Source organism: Oryctolagus cuniculus, chromosome 20 (genome assembly GCF_051225735.1).
Source record: "Oryctolagus cuniculus isolate XC-2025 breed Fujian yellow rabbit chromosome 20, ASM5122573v1, whole genome shotgun sequence".
Taxonomy (NCBI): domain Eukaryota; kingdom Metazoa; phylum Chordata; class Mammalia; order Lagomorpha; family Leporidae; genus Oryctolagus; species Oryctolagus cuniculus.
In genome coordinates, this window is record NC_142886.1 from 25,064,322 (window position 1) to 25,085,858 (window position 21,537).

Consider the following 21,537-nt stretch of genomic DNA (forward strand, 5'->3'; position numbering starts at 1 on the left):
CCCCGCCCGGCGCGGTCCCGGGAGCCCCGCATTCCGGCCCGGCCCCGCCGCCGCCGCGCAGCCCTCAGCCCGGCCCGAGGCGGCTCGGCGCCGACTTGGGGGAGCTGCCAAGAGGATCGCCCTCCTCCCCGCCTCCCGCCGCCGCCGCCGCCTCCCGCTCGCCTCCCTGCTCCGTGCTCCCTTCCACGCTCGGCAGTCAGCCCACCAGGCACTCCGGACCGGCTGCGGGCGGGGCCGGGCGGGCCGAGAAGTCGGCGGCGCCCGCAGGCGGCGGCAGAGCGGGGGGCGCCCGACTGGAATCGGCGTCGCTGGCTCTGGCTCCGGGAGCCGAGCGTCTTTCCAGCCCGCCTCTTCCCCTCCTCTGCGCACCCCCAGAAGCAATGGGCGGCCCTTGGGCTCCTTAAGGTATTTTGGAACACCACGGCTCCCAAGTTTTAATGTTGATCTTCCCTAAAAAAGAAAAGCCAGCAAAAAGCATTTATTGAGCGCCTTGTGCATACCAGACACGGTGCCAGATTATTATTTATTTATTTTTTGCCAACGTAATCACAGTAGATCGTCTTAACAACTCTGTAAGGCAACGCGTTTTCTTTTTCCGTTTTACAGACCAGAATGCTGGACGCACAGAGACAGAGTCTCCTAATTTGGGAAGTGCACAGACTTTCAAGCTAATAGGACTGGGTTTCTGTCCTAGAGTTCCACTTGCTAACAGGGCCTTGAGCAGGTTTCTGACCTCTCAAAGCCTCAGGCTTCCTGTCGTCAAAATGGGGGAAGCTGTATCCGCCTGCGAGGGGTCATGTGAGGACAAGGTGAGATGATATATATATGTGACAGGTGGGCACCCAGGGCCCCGCGGTGCTCCCATGGGAGACCTCAGACCTCAGCGCAGGCCTTCCTTCTGGCTGATTTGTGTTGCCCACTCTGCTGCTTTTTATCTGCCCTCTCCCCAACCCCATCCCAGTTTCCTCTTTTTTTAAGTCTGGGGACACCCCGTCTTGGGTTTTAGGGGGAAGCCCCTAACTTGGGTCTCAAGTTTCCTCTTGGAGGAGAGAGTATCTCACTTGCTTCGAAATCAAACCAGAGCAAACAGAAGCTGCAGTTCCTCCCTCTCCCCATGCAAGAAGCACACTGAAGGGTGGGCTCCAGGAAACCACAGGGGGTCTGCAGAGACACTGATACCCCCGCACCACACACACACACACTCAGGACTTGGGCACTGAGTTGGCATGCCCTCCTGCACCTTTGATCTGTTCCTGGCCCCCTATACTTGGCCTTGACCTCCATCTGCTTCTCCCTTCCCTGCCCTGGCTTTGCCTCATGCCTGGACTGCATACTGAATCACTAGTTGAAAGGATAATGAAAAAGCCAGTGAAGCAAAAGCCGCATATAAATTCCAAATACTAACATTGATAATTATATGCTGCTGTCTGGAGGGAAACTCCAAGAGAGACCATGGTATTGTGTCAAGGGCCCTGGCCTGGGGCCCATGAGACCCAGGTCTTGCCTTTGGCATTAACTGACTGTGCAAGGGGTTGGCACTGTGGTGTAGTGAGTAAAGCTGCTGTCTGCAGTACCCCATCCCATATGGGCAATGGTTCAAGTCCCAGCTACTCTATTTCCGATCCAGTTCTCTGCTGTGGCCTGGGAAAGCAGTAGAAGATGGCCCAAGGCCTTGGGTCCCTGCACCTGCGTGGGAGACCCAGAAGAAGCTCCTGGCTCCTGGCTTTGGATCAGCCTAGCTCCGGCTGTTGCGGCCATCTGGGGAGTGAACCACCAGATGGAAGACCTCTCTCTCTCTCTCTCTCTCTCTCTGCCTCTGCCTTTCAAATAAATAAATAAATAAATAAATAAATATTAACAACAAAAAAAGAATTCTTCATGGCATATAAACACTAGCATTTAAAAAAATTTTAGCTGTACAACCTTAGGTGGTTGCCTAATCTCTCTGGGCCTCCGCCTTAGGAGTCTGGGCCCCTTTAGCAGTGGGGTGGTGGCATATGAAGTCTCTAACTGTAAGCTAGTGCAGCGACACAAGTTTCTTTCAGGAAAACTACCCTAGCCTAGGGAGTGGCTCAGGGACCGAAGAATCTGCACTACACAGACTTCCCCTTCGTCTTTCCATTCCTTCTCGTGTGCTTGCCTTTCTCTCCCCACCAAGCATTTCCTGCTATGTACTGAAACTCAGCCCCTCTGCTCTGCCCCAAGAAAGCAAAGTCTAAGCCATAGTTCAGGCTGCTGAAGGAGCTGCATGAAGGGAGGTGGGGTGGGCAGATGCATTGACTGGCAGTTCCGACACACTGAGTAAGCGACAAGTGCACAGAGAAGGAAGGGAACAGCTCTGCCTGCGGGAGTCCCAGGAGGCTTCCTGGAGGAGGTGACATTTGGGCTAAGTTTTACTGAAGGCTGAAACATGCAGCAGACAGGCCAAGGGGAGAGGGACTTCCGGCTGGGAAGTTTGGGGGACTGGTGAGGAAGCTAGGGCAGAATCCTGGGGAGAGAGGGCGAGGACTTGCGCAAGCAGGAGTCAGGGGGGATGGGGAGCAGGGGGAGGGTTTAAGATGGTTCTGAGTGAGAACAGAGGAGAGAATGGCTGCAGGGAAGGGCATGGGTGTCAAGGGTGATGCTGGGGCCGCCTGCTCGGGAAGCTAGTGCCGCTGGCCGGAGGGTCTCAGGAGGGGGCAAACTGCGCTCACCCTGGGCAGTGCCGCCGAGGGCCATGCACCTCTGTTTCTAGACTTTTACACTTGCTCTGTCATTTTTCTTCTCCCTGGGGAAATTTCTTCAAGTCAAACTCCCTCCCCAGCCCCACCATCTTATCCTGATTGTCTTCATGGAAAAGGGCAAAGTCCAGGCTTGGGCCAGGACAGCTGAGTTGGCAGAGCAGCCCTGGAGGCCCACGTGGAGGAGGCAGCAGCTGTTTTCCCTAGGACCAGAGCAAAGTCCCTAGATAAGGGACAGAGTGGACGCTGTCCACTAAGACTCCTGTCCTGGTCTCCGCCTACCTCTCTGGCGTATCCTAGCACAATGCAGCCCTGGGCGGGGGGGCTCTGTTCTGTCGGAGTCAGCTGGGGCTGTGATCTTCCTTTCATCAGCTTTTCTGTGCATCAACTCTTAGCTCTTTTCACGAGGGGTTGATGTCCTCACAGCGTTCCCTGGGGAATGTCAATCAGCGCCCAGGGTGGGGAGAGCTGCTTCACCCGCTGGGAGGGATGCTCCCCTCAAGGGGAAGGCAAGCCCAGCCCCCAGCCCAGGGAGCCCAGAACCTCGAGGCGAGGTCACAGTCAAAGCCTCACAGCTGTGACCCACAGAGCCCTGGGCTATGGGGGACAGGGACAGGTGAAATTTTGGCCCGCCCATCAGCTGACTCCTGTACCCACAGACGTGGGTCCTGGACAACCAAGGTTCAAGGAGGCGTGTATTTGTGGGTGCCAACAGGTAGTGGAATCAATTCGTGACTCTGTACCTGAGGAAGAGCCCTGCACACCCTCCCTGCGTCTGAGTCAGGCCCTCTGGTTAGAGACAGATGTCCCCTCTCACTCCGTAGCAGCACAGTGAGAAGTCTGTCCCTGCAGTGTCTCTACTGGGGGTGTGGGGGCTTGGCCGTCTGCTAATACAGCCGCTCACTTCTCTCTCTAGGAGACTGCAAAACTGAGGACAAGCTCTTTAGAAACACACTGATTCAGGCCAGGGAGAGAAGAGGACGAGAATTCCCAGCCCCAGCCGGGCCTGACTCCCCCCCCCCACCCCCACTTTCCTGCCAGGCGCATGCTCGCCCAGGCCTGGGGACAGGGGTGCGTGAGGTCCCGCGACTTTGAAAGGTAGACCCAGAGCCAAAGGTGGAGGAAGAGAGCGGCCGCTGTTGGTCCCGCCCGGAGCCCCGACGTGAACTCTGGCATCCTCGGGGGCACGCAGAGGCAGAGAAGCCTGCGCTGTTGGCATTTCCCACTCTTCTGGAGCCCGGGTGCGGGAGAGTGTGGGCGCACCGGGGCAGGCGTGCCCCGCGGTGGCAAGCAGACCGAAGGGTTCTTTCACTTGATGCGGTGACACACAATGAAAACAGGTGGCAGAATAAGGATGCTTTTTATTGCTGTGCACTGAGCATCTGCTCAGCCTTGACTGTTCTCATGTGCTTCGCAGAGGCAATGTGTCATCCCCAGTTTACAGATGAGGAAAACGAGTCCCAAGGAAGTTACGTCATTTCCACCACGGGAAAAAGAATCAGAGCTCAGCACCAAGTGAGGGGACAAGGGATGAAGCCTGCCTCCTCCAGGCCCTTGAAGCCAAAGCCAGCCAGGCCCCGCAGAAAGAGGCCCTCTTTGCTTTCACCTTTTCCTGAGACGATGCAGAGTAAGCCCCAACCTCCCATGAGGTCTGTCTGGAGCCCTCTAAAGAGCCAAGACTCAGGACACACCCCCTCCCCCCCGGAGTGCTTGCGTGCAGGCGTGTGTGCATGTGTGTGCGTGCCCTTGTGTGTGTGCAAGCAGAACCCAACAGTGTGTCTGCCCCAGGGGTGACTTTCCGAGCTGAGAAAGGAAAGACTCTTTCTGTGTGTGCGAAGACGCTTTCTGGCTGTGTGTTTCTGTCTGGCTGGTGAGAGAAGTGACCCTTTAGCATCACAGGATGCTGGAAGGCGAAAGGAGTATTGGGATTAAGTAAATGTTCCTGGAGAAGCCGGGGAACTTTTTATACCCTTCAGCCCAGGAGAAGAAGAAGACAGTGCACACGGAGTGCCCACTCTGTGTTGAACACTTTCACCTTTTAATCTTCAAACCTTTAGCCTTCAGTTCGATTGTTTTTAATCACATCTCGGAGAGGTGAAGCTAGTGTGTCAGATTCAGACGTGCAGCCAATGGCAGGCAAGGTTTGAAGCCAGGTGGGTCTGATGCCTTAGCCAAGTTCCTCCCAGCTCTCTTCCCCAGCAGTGCTACCCACTCATTCCTTGTCCAAAGCACCGGGATATGTAAGGAGAGGGCAGGAGAGGAGTCCAGAGGAAACCAGCTCAAAATGCAAACAGAGACTCCGAAAATCCGTGCCCGGGGTGGGACTGGAACAGCACAGGACCCAAGTTCTCTGCACGCCTGCTCCTGACTCGCCAAACTTGGAGGCTGAGGATAATAATGTGCTTCCTTTGTTTACATCCCTTTTGTTTTCTTTATTTTTTTTCCTGATGTCCCTTTAAAAATGTTTATTTATTTTCATCTACTTGAAAGGCAGCGAGGGAGAAATAAAGAGAGAGCAAGATCTTCCATCTACTAGTTCACTCCCCAAATGGTGGTAACAGCCAGGGATGGCTGAAACCAGGAGCCCGGAGCTTAGGATTTAAGCCATCATCTGCTGCCTTCCGGGGCGTGCATGAGCAGGGGGCTGGATCAGAAACAGAGGAGTCAGGACTTGAACCAGGCACTCTATTATGGGATGTGGGCATCCCAAGCAGCATCTTAACCCACTGTGCCACATCACCTGGGCTGTGCCCACCCCCGCTGCCACATTCCATTTAAAGATTCCAGCCTGAGTCACCCAAGAGCCAATGGGTGAGGGAGGGCAGAGCAATTGAAAGGCTATGCAGGGCCTGGCAGGCAGCCCTTTCAGGAGCTCCCTACCTGTGACTTGGAAAGTTGTGTATGTGTGTGTGCGTGTGAGTGTGAAAGAGGTGGGGGGGAGGGAGAAGTCCTCAGAGGCCAAGCCTTTTAGACTTAACAGCGTCTTGGTCCCCGGGACCCCAAGGTCCCAGCAGCTTTTAGGGCACCCATGCAGGGTCCTGCCTCTCAGCAGGCGCACATTTGGTTCCACGCTCGCTTTGGTCCTGTGTCTCCCCCCCAGCCTGCTGTTCAGTGCTCTCCACTTGAACCCTGACCCTATTGCTAACGGCAGGGCTCTGCCATGGCCACAAGAATGTTAGCAACAGGAGCGGCGAAGGCACATTGAGCCAGGCTGGGTGCTGGATCGCCAGTGAGAGAGCTCCAACAGAGGTAGGAGGAGAGACGGATGGAGGGCCTGAGAGATGGGTGGAAGGACGAATGGTTGGGTGGGTGAATGGTTGGTTGGGTGGGTGGGTATACAGATGCAGATTTTGCCACATGCCTGGAACTGCACTAAGACTTTCATATGCCTTATCCCAACAATCTGTTAACATCATGAGGCAGGCATTCACTATAAAATGTAATTTCTGTTGATTGCCAGAGAGTGTAACAGGTGCCACGCCTTGTGCTGGGTGCTCCATATACTGTTCCACTTAGTCTTGCTGATCCCTGTTCTTTCTGCGCTAGAGGAACAGTTACTGCAGGGATCTTTAACCTTGTCTCAGGAAGCACTGTGGGGAACCAGTGGCAAGAGCAGGGCTCTTGGGGCCAGCGCTGTAACATAGCAGGTAAAGCCGCCGCCTGAACTGCCGGCATCCCATAAGGGCGCCAGTTCAAGTCCCAGCTGCTCCACTTCCGATCCAGCTTTCTGCTGTGGCCTGGGAAAGCAGTAGAAGATGGCCCACGTTCTTGGGCTCTTGCACCTGTGTGGGAGACCCAAGTGAAGCTCCTGGTTCCTGGCTTCAGATTGGCACAGCTCCAGCCATTGCAGCCATCTGGGGAGTGAACCAGTGGATGGAAGAACTCTCTCTCTCTGCCTCTACCTCTCTCTATGTAACTGCCTTTCAAACAAACAAATAAATCTTAAAAAAAAAAAAAGAGCAGGGCTCTTGGCTTCAGACAGGCCCAAGTTCAAATCCTGGTGGGTTGGTCAGTACACATGTGGTCTTTCTTGGACAGCTCTCTACACTGTGTATCCAGAACCAGAGTACGTCCACCACTGGGAGTCTATCCTAAGGCAGTGCTCATGAGTAATGTTCATTGAGTAACTACTAAGCACCAGGTGCTGTTCCTATGATTTCAGATGAATCATGAAATCTAACGGCCCATGAAGTGGGTACTGTCATTTCTAGACTACAGATGTGAAGACCGAGTCACATCAACTACCCAAGGTTAGAGACTGGTCAGCGCAGAGCCTGGCTCCATGGCCTTATTCTTCAACCCTACACCATACTGGATGTGTATCCTTTGCGGGTAAAGCTGGCTATCATGGTATTAATTATTCTCGCAGGGGCAGGCATTTAGCCTAGAGCTTAAGATGTTGCTTAATATGCCTGCAGCTCTTATTAGAGTCCCAGCTTCTGTCCCTGTTCCAGTTTCCTGCTAATGGGGACCCTGGGAGTCAAAAGTGATGGCTCAAGTAATTGGATTCTTGCTACCCAAGTGAGAGACCTGGATTGAGGTCCTGACTCCTGGCTTCAGCTTCAGCCATTGTGTGCGTCTGGGGAATGAATCAGTGGTTAGGAGCTTGCTCTCCTGTTTCTCTCTCTGTTTCTCTCCTGTTTCTCTCTCTGATTCTCTACTTTTCAAATAAATAAGTAAATAACTAAAATTTAAGAAATTGTTGTCATAGAAAATTTGGAGCATATATAAATGTCCAGAAAACACAGAAATGGGCAAGCAAAGAATTTACAGCACCGCGAAGAAATGTTTATGGTAATACGAAGTGGAAAAAAATCAGGTTACAAAAATTGCACATATAATAAAACCACAAGTGTGCAGGGAAAACATCCCAGGAGGAATTAAAGCAAAACGCTGCTAAGGTTTGTCCCCTGATGGAGGCAACCACGGTTGGTTTAAATATTGCTCTGGATTCTTTTTTACATTTGCTAACTTCTCTGCAACATGCATGCATTACCTTCCCCTTATTTTAAAGCTTAAATAAAAACAATTGTTCCCTGAGTGGAAGATGGGTAGGTGGGGTCCACTTTGAAGATGTGCCACTTCTCTCAATATCTTTACTCCCAGCAGGAACGATGGAGGGGTTGCTGGGTGACCTCTACCTCCGGCCTGCCTCAGTGGGAGAAGTGTAGTGAATGAGGCCACATTTCTAAAGGATTATGTTCTCCTCACTGCCCTAGAGATCCTTACAGAGAAAAGGAAGGCAAAAGGAGAAAGCAGCAGGAGGAAGCCGAGAGTGGAGAACAGAATGGGAGGAGAGGAGGAGGAGGCAGAGGGAGGATTGTGGGAGGGGAGAGAAGAGAGAGAGGAGAGCTGTGTGCTCCGGAGGGGTCGGGGAGCTGGGAGAGGAGAAAGGGAAGGAGGCAGGAGGCAAGGTAAAGAGAGGGCAGAAGAAGAGGGAGGGGTGGAGAGAAAGAACACAGCACACTGATAAGAGGTTTAATTCTTTCCATCTGCCAAGGTTCTGCTAAGCTGCAGCGATTGCCCCAACGCTACTGAAACCTTTTTTTTTTTTTTTCCTTTGCAGTTAGGTGCTGCTTGCATCTAAGGGAATCCTCTTTGCAGGATTGCAACTTGAATCTGTCTCCCAGCTGCCCGGCCCAGCCCTGGTCCTCAAGGCTCCTCTGGCTTGTAGCCACTGCACTCTGCCAGGGACTGCTAGACCCATCCCTGCTGCAGTTCGCCCAGCCAATACTGGGAGATTTGGAAACAGCGGGCGTGAGTCAGGACGTAAACACTGGGATGAGTGCCCAGCTGTCCCAGAGCGCGGTGTCCAAAGGCTGCCGAACGCTTCCAGTGTACAAACCAAGGTGTTGAAAAAAAAAAGGATAGTGGGACAACGTGAGATTTTCAAGGGTCATCTGTGGAGTCCAACCAGAGGCCCAGAGAGAGAAGACTTGGCCAGAGCCAATGGCTGGAAGGCAGGGGAGCCTGGGCTTCCTACCCAGGAGAAAAATCACTTATAAGGGGAGCGATATTTTGTGCTTTCAAAGGGCTTGTTGTGAAACTGACTACCCTTTCTTGTACCTCCTAATATGCACTGGGGAAGGTAAGCTGGGAACAAGCTCTATTTTCGTCAGTGGAAAATTAGCAGCTCAGATCAGTCATGGAATTCTCCCAGTATCACTGGGCTGCTGACGAGTAGTTCTGGGGCCGGAGCTCAGTCTTTTCAAGAACGTGTACAGGAGGCTTTGTGCTAAGCCACACACTTTCCAGAGGAAATATCAGTCATGCTAAGTCAGGAGCAATTTCAGTGTCTCCAGTTTGATGGTGCCCCCAGGCCAGCGGTGCTCCTCGGGGCACCACGGCGAATTTTAGAGACACGGAGTGAATGTCGTCCAAGTTTCAACTCAAATGCACTGGTTTCCACCTTGAAGTCATCTGCACGGCTCCAGCTCTAACATGTGAGGCCTTGAACCCGTTATCACTGATAACCGTTCAGGGATTACTTGCTGTATGAGAGTACTTCAAAAAGTTTGCAGAAAATGGAATTAAAAGATAAATCTGGGAGGGGGCGTCTGGCGCAGTGCTCAGGATGCTGCTTGGGATGCCTGCATCCCTCTCGGAGTGCCTGGGTTCGGGTCCCAGCTCTGCTTCTGATCCCGGGTTACGGGGGTGGGGGTGGGGGCAGCAACTGATGGCTCAAAACTCCAGTCTCTGCTATCCATGTGGGAGATCCAGCTTGAATTCCAGTCTCCCAGCTTTGAGCTGGCACAGTCCCGGCTGTTGCAGGTATTTGGGGAGTGAACTAGTAGATAGAACAGCTCTCTCTGGGGGCCGGCGCCTGCAGTGCCAACATCTCATATGGGCACTGGTTCTAGTCCCAGCTGCTCCACTTCCAATCCAGCTCTCTGCTATGGCCTGGGAAAACAGTAGAAGATGGCCCAAGTCTTTGGGCCCCTGCACCCACGTGGGAGATCCAGAAGAAGCTCCTGGCTCCTGGCTTCTGATTGGTGCAGCTCCGGCCATTGTGGCCATCTGGGGAGTGAACCAGCAGATGGAAGACCTCTCTCTCTGCCTCAGCTTCTCTGTAACTCTCTCTTTTAAGTAAAATAAATAAATCTTAAAAAAAAAAAACCTCTCATTGTCTGTTTCTGTTTCTTTCTGTCTTTGCTTTTCAAATAAAATGAAAAAAAAAAGTATATTTTGGTGTGAAAAATGTTGAAACCCATGTAGATAAGGTGATTGTTTAAAAAGTTCATGGGAAATGTGTATTATGGGCTCACTAGGCTAATCCTCCACCTTCGGGTAAGGGAGGGAGAGAAGCTAGTACCCCGGGTTCTAGTCCCGGTCGGGGCACCAGATTCTGTCCCGGTTGCTCCTCTTCCAGCCCAGCTCTCTGCTGTGGCCCGGGAGTGCAGTGGAGGATGGCCCAGGTCCTTGGGCCCTGCACCCGCATGGGAGACCTGGAGGAGGCACCTGGCTCCTGGCTTTGGATTGGCATAGCGCGCTGGCCGTAGTGGCCGTTTGGGGGGTGAACCAATGGAAGGAAGACCTTCCTCTCTGTCTCTCTCTCTCTCTCACTGCCTAAATCTGCCTGTCAAAAAAAAAAAAAAAATGTGTATTATGAAAAAACTGTACTTGAATTTCAATGCTTTCCACACCAAAATAAATTTAACTGCTAATTCTATATTCCTCAAATTCCTGAAGCACCCTTGTATAGAAGAGAAGGGGTAGATCCTGGGAATATCAGAAGATGTAAGACACACGCTGGCCCCCATGGTGGGATTATTTTAGCAAATACAAGGAGAGGATATGACTGGGTTCTCTCACGGTGCCCTGTCCCTGCGTGTGCTGTTCTACCCTCTGCAAAAAGGATTCCTTACCACACCCAGGTGCATCTCTGCCTGTGTCTTTCCCCAGCGTCCTCAGCATGGGCTGGAGGCCCCTCCTCTGGCTTCCTGCACAGCCTGTATTTCCCGGGTCCTACAGGGCACTGCTCCCTCACACCTGGCTTCTCTCCCTCCCTCACCTGACTCCGAGTTTCTGGGAAGAGGAGCTGTGTTTTTTTGTTTTTCTTTAAAAATTTATTTATTTACTTGAGAGGTATAATCACAAACAGAGTGAGGGAGAGACAGAGAGAGAGGTCTTCCATCTGCTGGTTCACTCCCCAAATGGCTGCACTAGCTAGAGCTGAGCTGATCTGAAGCCAGGAGCCAGGAGCTTCTTCCAGGTCTCCCACGTGGGTGCAGGGGCCCAAGCACTTGGGCCGTCTTCTGCTTTCCCAGACCACCAGCAGGGAGCTGGACTGGAAGTGGAGCATCTGGGACTTGAACCGGTGCCCATGTGGGATGCTGGCTCCACAGGTAGATGCTTAACCTTCTACACCACAGCGCCATCTCTGAGCTGTGTTTTTTATACCCAGTATCTTGCTGATCCTTGATGTAAGTGGACACTTCATGAACATTTGTTGAGGGTGTGTGTGTTGTGGCACAGTGGGTTAAGCCTCCTCTTGGGATACCTGCATCCCATATCAGAGCCCATAAGATAGTCCCATTTCCCCTTCTGGTCCAGCTTCCTGCTAACCCACCTGGGAGGCAGAAGATGAAGGTCCAAGTACGTGGGTGCCTGCCACCCACACAGGAAACCCAGATATAGTTCCTGGTTCTTGGCTTCAGCCAGGCCCACTGTTGGTTGTTGTGGGCATTTGAGGGTGTGAACCAGCTGATGGAAGATCTCTCTCTCTCGTCTCTTTCTCTGTCTCTGTCTCTCTCTCCCTCTCCCTCTCTCGCTGTTACACTGCCTTTCAAATAAATAAATAAATTTTAAAAATATTTGTTGAATAAAGAAATAACCATTATGCCTCCACTGCTTTTAGATAAAAGCTCTTAGGCCCTTTGTAGCTCTAACAGACTAGGGCGTTATGCTTGCCATTTTAGGGGTTGTTTTCAGGGACAGAGGGCCCACTGGAACTGGGCCTGACTTCAGCCCAGCCAACAGCAGTGATGAAACCACCTCCCCACGGCCCCTCTCTCCCTCCTCAGGGACCCAAAGACAACGGCAGACACTTGCGGCTTATTTCACGTCTCTTTTATCAGAATGACAGGGCTGGCAGGAGTCCGAGGGGACTTCCTGACCACTCCTAACAGGACCTTATCCATTTACCTGGTTGCTGGGCAGGTGAGGCTGGAAAAATTCAGTGACCAGGCAACACAGAACACCCAGGAAAGGAAACTGGCCAGAACCACTTACAGATTAAAATGGCAAGGCGACTTGATGGAAGCAAACATTCGAAGCACCTGCCAGGCTCTTAATAATGTCAGAGAAGAGTCTGGAACCAGCTGGAGGACAAAGATAAGAAACACATTTGTTTCCTCTACCCGGCCCACACCAACTGTGCCCCCACCCCTGCCGCTATACCTTGTGTTTTACTGTTAGAAAACAATCGATTGCATTTCTCAGGCAAGCTTCGTTGTGTTAATCACTATCTGTAAGAAAAACTGAACCCAAGATATTAGCAAATTTTTCCCAGGGGTCGTGTTGCTGTCTGTGGTGCTAATACACCAACAGGGCCCACAGGCTTTTGAGTCTGATTTTTAAAAATTGACACATTGGGCCGGCGCTATGGCACAGTGGGTTTAAGTCCTGGCCCACAGCGGCGGCCCTCCAATATGGTCGCCGATTCGAGTCCTTACTGCTCCGTTTCCAACCTAGCTCTCTGCTATGGCCTGGGAAAGCAGTGGAAGATAGAACAAGTCCTTGGGCCCCTGTATCCAAGTGGGAGACCTAGAAGAAGCTCCTGGCTCCTGGCATCGGATCAGCTTAGCTCTGGCCATTGCAGTCATTTGGGGAGCGAACCAGCAGATGGAAGACCTTTCTCTCTCTGGCTCTACTTCTCTCTGTAACTGTCTTTCAATCAATAAAATAAATCTTTTAAAAAATTGACATAACATTTGTACATAAGTATAAACTACAGTAAGATAAGTAAGACTTTTAATTTGAAGGAGGGAGAGAGAGAGAGAGAGAGAGAGAGGAATTGACATAGAGGAAAAGAGAGACAGAGTAAGCTCCTACCTACTGGTTCAGTCCCCAGATACCTGCAACAGCTACAGCTGGGGCTAGCTGGGCCATCTTAAAGTGAGGAGTCAGGAACAGGAACCTGGAACTCATTCTGGGTTTCCCACATGCATGGCAGGGACCCAACTACATGAGCCATCACATGTAGCCTCCTGGGGTGCACATTAGCAGGAAACTGGGGTCGGGAGCCGGAGCTGGGACTGAGCCCAGGAATTCCATCCTAGGATGTGCATGTCCCAAATGCATCTCAACTGCTAGGCCAAATGGGTCTCCCACATGGGTGCAGGGGCCCAAGCACTCGGGGCTTCCTCTGCTGCCTTCCCAGCTGCGTTAGCAGGGAGCTGGATTGGATGTGGAGCAGCTGGGACTCCAACCAGTGCTCTGATTGGATGCTGGCATCACGAGTGGATGATTAACATGCTGCACCCGGGCCTGGTATTTCTCTCCAGAAGATTTATTTCTCTCTTTTTTTGGTGAACTGAATATAAAAATTTATTTTTAAGTCAAAGTGTGCAACAAATAAAATCTACAGAAAACAGATTTTCCCATCCCAAGCTGTTGTTTTACCAAACAATATTTTGAAAACACATTCCTCCAGTCATTGTAAAGTTCTTAAAATACAAAAAAAAAAAAAAATCTGTAAGAAAGTCTAGTAAAGCAGACGCTGTTGTTGGAACTTGTACGTGTGTTGGTGGTAAGGCTTTCAGTACGTCCCACGCCATCCACTCATGCCGCCTTGCCCACAGTAGCCGCCACTGCCTCCACCACCACGGCCTAACCACCCAAGCCATCGGTAAGTACCATATCCTCCACTGTAACGTTCCCCACTCCCATTCTTCTAACAGGTCCATATCCTCCTCAATTATCCATTCCACCTCTGCCGTAGCCTCCCATTCCAGAGCCGTCACCAGGAGCAGAATTCGAGAAGAGCTCAGCGTATTGATGTCACGTATTATTTTTATCTCTAGACGTGGCAGCTACTGCATCTGCATGTGTCACAAACTCGACATCTGCTTCTCCTGTTGCTCTGCCGTCAGCCCCTATATCCATATGAACTTGTATTGGATTTAGTGGTAAGAGGAAATTAGCAATATCAGTTGCAAGAAACGGCAGCCCTTTTATCTGTACAAAATGACCACCATGAAAACCTGAATTGGCATCACCAGCTCTACCGTAGCCATGTCCTCCCATACCTCATCCATCTCTCATTCTGTCATCAAAGCCATCATTTCCATAGCCATATTATTATAGCCACCACAGTCATTCAAACCTCCCTAGCCACCATCATATCCATCACCTCCTAGTCGCACTCTGTCAAACGTACTCCCAGGCCCAGCTCCAGAATAACCCCCTCTCCCTCCTATTGGTCTATCACACGGTCCTGGTCTCTGTCCCAGCAGTCTTCTTCAGGGATCACAAAATCCTTGATTTTACGCCTGCTACTTGTGAAGATCCCAATATACCTGTGCCCTATTCTTTCCTTGTATTTCCCTGGAGCATTTTATGCTATTTCCTTTTTTAAAAAATTATTTATTTGAAGGCCGGCGCCATGGCTCACTAGGCTAATCCCCTGCCTTGTGGCGCTGGCACACCGGGTTCTAGTCCCGGTCGGGGCGCCGGATTCTGTCCCGGTTGCCCCTTTTCCAGGCCAGCTCTCTGCTGTGGCCAGGGAGTGCAGTGGAGGATGGCCCAAGTGCTTGGGCCCTGCACCCCATGGGAGACCAGGAGAAGCACCTGGCTCCTGCCTTCGGATCAGTGCGGTGCGCCGGCCGCGGTGGCCATTGGAGGGTGAACCAACGGCAAAAGGAAGACCTTTCTCTCTGTCTCTCTCTCTCACTGTCCACTCTGCCTGTAAAAAAAAAAAGTTTGAAAAAAATTATTTATTTGAGAGGCAGAGTTATAGACAAAGAGGGAGAAACAGAGACAGTCTACCATCTGCTGGTTCACGCCCTAAATGGCCAAAAGGGCCAGAGCTGGGACGATCTGAAACCAGGAGCTTCTTCCGGGTCTCCCACGTGGGTGTAGGGCCCAAGCACTTAGAACATCTTTTACTGCTTTATTAAGCTATAAGCAGAGAGTTGTATCAGAAGAGGAGCAGCCAGGACCCGAACCGGCCTCCGCATGGGATGCTGGCACCGCAGGTGGAGGCTTAGCCCGCTTCGCCATAGTGTCTGTCCCCTGCTATTCCCTTCTAAGCCAACTGCACGAGGGCCTCCCCGTGCTTCTGCCCAGTAGTCTGTCGTCAATGTTATCCCATTTAGCACCATTTCCAACCCTTGAAAGAATGGAACTATTTCCTCTTTGCTGCAACCAAACGGTGGTCCACAAAACCTGCTGTCCCACCAGTAGCGCCATTTGGACTGCTTGGTTTCGTAACCCGAACCCTCTCCATGAGGTTTGATTTCAATGCCCTGTCTCACCAGAAGACTTCGAAATCTCATCCTGCTCCAGGGCTCTAGGATTCTGTTCTGATTCTAGAATTCTGCCTTCTAGTCCCCTGGGCTACACAGCTGTGGCTGCAGGGAGCTGATGTCCTTAGGAAACTTCTGGTAATCCAGTTGCGGCGTTTGGTCCACCTGAGAAAGCCAGACCGCTCAAGCTCTGTAGATTCTGGAATCAGGAGGGCAGCTTCAATTTTGACTCAGCTTCTTGTTAGCTGAGCCGCTTCACCTCCGTAGGCCTCGATTTCACACAACATGGAGTTAACAACAGTACCTATCTTTCTGCATCTATTAACTCTCTGGGTATTTGCTGAGGGCTCACCGTGAGGCAGGCCTTGTGTTATGCAGTGTGATGCAACTGAGAAAAACCGGACAGAGCTTACAGCCTAGCGCGGGACCCCGACAATGACTGCAGAACTACACTGACAAATGAAACTTGTAGTAGTGACAAGTGCTACCAACGACAGCAATATGGTGTTAAAAACACTTATGACAGAGGACTGTAATGTGGCAAGGGATTCCAGACAAGGGATTCCAGACAAGATGATGCATTCAGCTGCAAGAATGAGGACAGTGAGCTAGACAAAGCAGGGAAACAGGATGTGCAGAAGCCATGTGGTCAGAAAGGTCATTGAGACAGGTGGGAAGAAAATGAAAGTGAGCACGGGACCAAGTGAGGTTGGTGGGGTAAGGAGGAGCTAGCCCGAGCTTTGTTTTTATCCTAAAAGCAGGGGGAGGATGTTGATGGTCGAAGCAGGGACTGATGGTATCAGATGTGTTTTTAGAAGAGATCTCAGCCGGCGCTGCGGCTCACTAGGCTAATCCTCCGCCTTGTGGCGCCGGCACACCAGGTTTTAGTCCCCGTCGGGGCGCCGGATTCTGTCCCGGTTGCCCCTCTTCCAGGCCAGCTCTCTGCTGTGGCCAGGGAGTGCAGTGGAGGATGGCCCAAATACTTGGGCCCTGTACCCCATGGGAGACCAGGAGAAGCACCTGGCTCCTGCCTTCAGATCAGCGCGGTGCGAAGGCCGCGGTGGCCATTGGAGGGTGAACCAACAGCAAAGGAAGACCTTTCTCTCTGTCTCTCTCTCTCACTGTCCACTCTGCCTGTCAAAAAATAAAAATAAAAAAAAAAAAAAGAAGAGATCTCTAGCTAATGGGAGAAGGCGGTAAAAGGAGGAAAGGCCCTCCAGCTGGGAGACCGGCCCTGTGGCCCAGGGGAAGTCCTATGGTGGCCTAGAAGGGAGTAGGCACAGAGGGACTTAGGAGTGACAGAGAAGAGAACTATTTGGAGGATGGAGTTGCCGGGACGGGACATGGCAGCAGACAAGGCAGGGCAGGGCGGGGATGGTGAGAGTGAGTAATCTGTCGTATGGATGCTCAGGATTCTTGTTTGGCTAGAAGGGGGACCCCCCCACCCACCCAGGGGAGAAGCAGGTGTGGGGCAATGAGCCCAGGGGTCTTTGGACCTGTTGACTTAGGGTGGTGCCTCGAGACCTTCAAGTTGTGCAATACACAGCTGGGCAGTTGGATCTGAGCTGGAAAACACATTTGGGGATAATTAGCAGCAGTGGTCATCAAAGCTATGCTAATTGAATGAGACTCCCCAGGAATCAAGTTCAGGTGTAGAAACAGGAGCGGCCTGGGTCCCAACCCAAGGTAATCCAGGATTTCATTGTTGGGTAAGAAGGAAATCACTAAGGAGAAGGGGGCAGTAAAATTAAGTGCATAGGGGTTGGTGTTGGGGCATAAGGGGTTGAGCCACCGCCAGCCATGCTGGTATCCCATATGGGCACTGGTTTGTGTCCCAGATGCTCCACTTTGTATCCAGCTCCCTGCTAATGGCCCTACACCCACGTGCTGGCCTTCAAGAAAACAATGTGAATTCTTGGAAAGCAGCAGACGTCTGACATCAGGGCTTCCGTGGGATGTTATCAAGGCTAGCGTAGATTCCAGAACCACACATGGACAAGCTGGGGGCTTTGCTCAGCTGCCTCAGCTTTTTTTTTTTTTTTTTTTAAGACTTATTCATTTATTTGAAAGTCAGAGATACACACAGAGAGGAGAGAGAGTCTTTCATCCGATGGGTCACTCCCCAACTGGCCGCAATGGCCGGAGCTGCACCGATCTGAAGCCAGGAGCCTCCTCCGGGTCTCCCATGCGGGTGCAGGGGCCCAAGCACTTCTGCTTTCCCAGGCCATAGCAGAGATCAGAAGAGGAGCAGCAGCCGGGACTCAAACCGGCGCCCATATGGGATGCCGCACTTCAGGCCAGGACAATTACCCGCTGTGCCACAGCGCCGGCTCCTGCTTCAGCTCCTTCTTCCCTCCACACTCCCAGCCCGTGTGATTGTCGGTTATTTGAGACTCTCATTCATAGAGCAGATAAAGTGGTGTTTAGTAGAAGGAATTTATTTTATAAGTTCGCCTTTTAGAATATATATTTATTATAGGATCAGTGAATCAGAAAAATGAGGCTGTTCTGAGGATGTTAAAAAGGAAAAAGACAGGAGGTGCAGGGGGTGGGTGTTTGGTGCAGCCGTCGAGACCTTGCTTGGGATGTCTGTATCCCACATTGGAGGGCCTGGGTTCAAGTTCAGCTCTGCTTTCCATCCCAGCTTCCTGCTAATGTGCACCCTGGGGGGCAGCTGTGCTGGCTCAAGTAATTGGGCTCCTGTCACTTACATGGGAGACCCAGAGGGAGTTCCTGGCTCCTGGCCTTGGCCTGGCCCAGCCCGGGCTGTTGTGGGCGTTGAAGACTGGGAGTGAATCAGCAGATGGGAGATCTTTCTTTCCATCCATCTGTCTGTCTCTCTATCTCTTTCAAATAAATAAAAAAAATTTTTTTAAACAAAAAGGAGTGGGTGGGTATTTGGCTTAGAGGTTAAGATCCCCATGCCCACATTGGAGCATCTGCGTTTGAATCAGCTCCGACTCCTGACCGCAGCTTCCTGCTAACGCAGACCCTGGGAGGCAGCAGCGAGGGCTCAGGGCACTGGGTTCCTTCACCACGTGGAGTGAGTCCCAGGTTCTCAGCTTTGGTCCCAGTCCAGCCCCAGCTGTCGCAGGCATTCAGGGAGCGCCATGCCTGTCCATCTGTCTCAGCCTCTCTGCCTCTCAAATAAATCAATCATTTTTAAAGGAAATCAGGAATTGCATTTGCTTCAGAAACCAACTTAGTTCTCTATTTTGCTTTGATTGTAAAATAATTCCCAAGTCCTGCTTCATCCAGCTCATTAAGTCACAGACAATAACAGTTTTGCCTTGCAACTGCAGAATACTAGTTAATTAACCTGCGTTGGAAGGACGTTCATTCCAAGGTGTGCACAAGTGAGCTAATCTAGGGAACAAGCGTGCTTCCAACGCGTTGCACCGTGAGCCATGGGCTGCTGTTTAGCCTAGCAGCTAAGCTGCCAGTGAGGACGCCCGGGCCCATCCTGGAGTCCCTGCAGACGCCTGGCTCTGGCTCCTGACTCCACCACCCTGCCGACGAGCACCTTGAGAGGCAGCGCTGATGACTCAAGGACTGAGTTCCGGCCATGCATGTGGGAGATCTAGATTGAGTTCCTGGCACCTGGCTTCAGCCTGGCCCAGCCCCAGCCATTGGTGGCATTTGGAGAGTGAACTGGTGGATGGGTGATCTCTCTGCCTCTTAAATAAATAAATAGATGGGGCTGGCGCTGCGGCGCAGTGGGTAAAGCTGCCACCTGTATCCCATATGGGTTCCGGTTTAAGTCCCAGCTGCTCCACTTCTAATCCAGCTTTCTGCTATGGCCTGGGAAAGCAGTGGAAGATGGCCCAAGTGCTTGGGCCCCTGCACCCAAGTGGGAGACCCAGAAGAAGCTCCTGGCTCCTGGCTTTGGATCAGTGCAGCTCTGGCTATTGAGGCCAATTGGGGAGTGAACCAGCAGATGGAAGACCTCTCTCTCTTTCTACCTCTCCTTCTCTCTCTGTGTAACTCTGACTTTCAAATAAATAAATCTATGACTTATATTTGAATACCTAAGCTGTTTATAAAGATATGCGTGTACACAAATCTTTATTTAAATTTGACGAATTGTGTACAAATATGGTCTACTAAATAAGCTTTATTACGTTCTGAAAATTTATTTCTCAAAACAACCCTCTGAAGTAGTTATTATCCTCCCCTTTAATGTGGAACAAAAACTGAGGCTTAGAGATTGGGTAGACTTCTGTTTCTGGAAACGTGAAAGTCTCAATGCAAAAGCTGTCAGACCAAAGTGGGGTCACTGGAGTCCAGCCCTTCACACACATACAGCAGGATTTGAGATGGGAGGGTCCTCACATACACCTGCCTATGACAAGAACTAGTGCAGAGCCTCTGTGAAGGGCTCTCGCACACATATCCTAGCCACAAGAATGTTTCTGCCAAGAGCTTCCCAAATTACAGCTTGCTCCGTGAGTCACAGCATGGCTAGCCGGATGTGCAAGTACGCCGTCTCCGCTAATGAACTGACGTCAGCGGCCGAGATGGGTCCCTGGGACCGCGTTCTCTCTCTCTCAGACCCAACCCTGAGTGTGTCTTGCCTTTTCCTTCCAAAGTTCCCTCTTGCCTCCACTTCCCTGGATATGTCGATGGTCTCCACAGCACGCACGCCTTGAAGTCTAACCCTGTGTTTCTCCAGAATAAACTAAGACTCCCTAGAACACTCTGTGGGCTGTGATTCAGGCTGTCTGCTGTTAGGTTGACGCTAGATACACCAGATAACACTTCCACTGAAGGGAACTCAATTCTGGATAAAATACTTCTCGTGCATCAGTGATCTGGCAAGAAAGCAAGGAAGCTATGGAATGAAAGAAGGAAGTCACATAATGCGACGGAGCCTGCCGCCGCCTCTCACGCTGGCCAGGGCTTCTCGGGCGTCGGAAACATGTGGCTGAGACTGTACGTTCTAGGATAATCACGCAAAGAATAATGATAGAGGCCATATCTTTCAAAATAGTACCAGAAACCCAGGGAATGAGAAGATACAGTTAAAAGAAATGTTGAGATGGATGGAACCTACAATGCGGAAATTAATCCAGATATTGTTTATTGCAAGTATAGTAAACGTAAGTAGATTGAATACTATAGTAAGGGGGGGCTGGTGCTATGGCGCAGCAGGTAATGCCGCTGCCTGCAGGGCTGGCATCCTATATCTGTGCCAGTTTGAGTCTCGGCTGCTCCACTTCCAATCCAGCTCTCCACTATGGCCTGGGAAAGCAGTGGAAGATGGCCCAAGTCCTTGGGGCCCTGCACCCATGTGGAAGACCTGGAGGAAGCTCCTGGCTCCTGGCTTCAGATCAGCCCAGTTCCAGCCATTGCAACCATCTGGGGAGTGAACCAGCAGGTGGAAAATCTCTCTCCCTCTCTGCTTCTGCCTCTGTGTAACTCTGCCTTACAAATAAATAAATAAATATTTAAAAAATACTATAGTAAGGGATTCCAAAACCAGATTACAGGGGCTGGCGTTGTGGCACAGCGGGTAAAGCCAGGGCTGGCAACCCCGGCGTCCCGTGTGGGTGCCTGAGTCCCGACTGCTCTATTTCTGATCCAGCTCCCTGCTAATGCACTTGGGAAAGCAGCAGAAGATGGCCCAACTGCTTGAGCCCCTGTCACCCATATGGGAGACTCAGATGAAGTTCTAGGCTCCCGGCTTCAGCCTGGTCCATCCCTGATCGTTGAAGTCATTTGTGGATTGAACCAGCAGATGGAAGATTCCCTCTCTTTCTCCCCTCACCCCCACTTTTTCATCACTCTGACTTTCAAATAAATAAATAAATAATTAAAAAAAATAGAATCATTAAAAAAGAAACTGTACTATATGCTCTTTTTAAAAAAAGATTTATTTATTTATTTATTTGAAAGTCAGAGTTACACAGAGAGAGAAGGAGAGGCAGAGAGAGATGTTTTCCATCCAATGGTTCACTCCCCGATTGGCTGCAACGTCCGGAACTGCGCCGATCTGAAGCCAGGAGCTTCTTCCTGGTCTCCCATGTGGGTGCAGGGGCCCAAGGACTTGGGCCATCTTCTACTGCTTTCCCAGGCCATAGCAGAGAGCTGGATTGGAAGTGGAGCAGCTGGGACTAGAACCAGTGCCCATATGGGATGCTGGCACTTCAGGCCAGGGTGTTAACCTGCTGTGCCACAGCGCCGGCTCCTACTATATGCTCTTAAAAGACATACATCCAAAATACAAAAATATAAAAAAGAATGTAAATAGTAGGCTAGGTGAACACTAACCAGAAAAATCTGTTGCAGCTGTATAAATACCAGTCAAAATAAACTTTAAAGAAAAAAGAAATACTATACCGAAGATAAAG

The 21,537-nt window shown here is 51.2% G+C and overlaps 1 long non-coding RNA gene and 1 pseudogene across 1 annotated transcript; one reads left to right on the plus strand and one right to left on the minus strand.

Annotated features, from left to right (window-relative positions):
- Window positions 1-268: 268 nt before the first annotated feature.
- LOC138847175 (uncharacterized) lies at window positions 269-1,806 on the plus strand. The gene is made up of 3 exons (XR_011384823.2): window positions 269-405; window positions 607-809; window positions 1,628-1,806. It is a non-coding gene; the product is annotated as an uncharacterized LOC138847175 (long non-coding RNA).
- An 11,673-nt stretch (window positions 1,807-13,479) lies between these two features.
- On the minus strand, window positions 13,480-15,088 carry LOC100341719 (heterogeneous nuclear ribonucleoprotein H3 pseudogene; annotated as a pseudogene).
- Window positions 15,089-21,537: the final 6,449 nt, after the last annotated feature.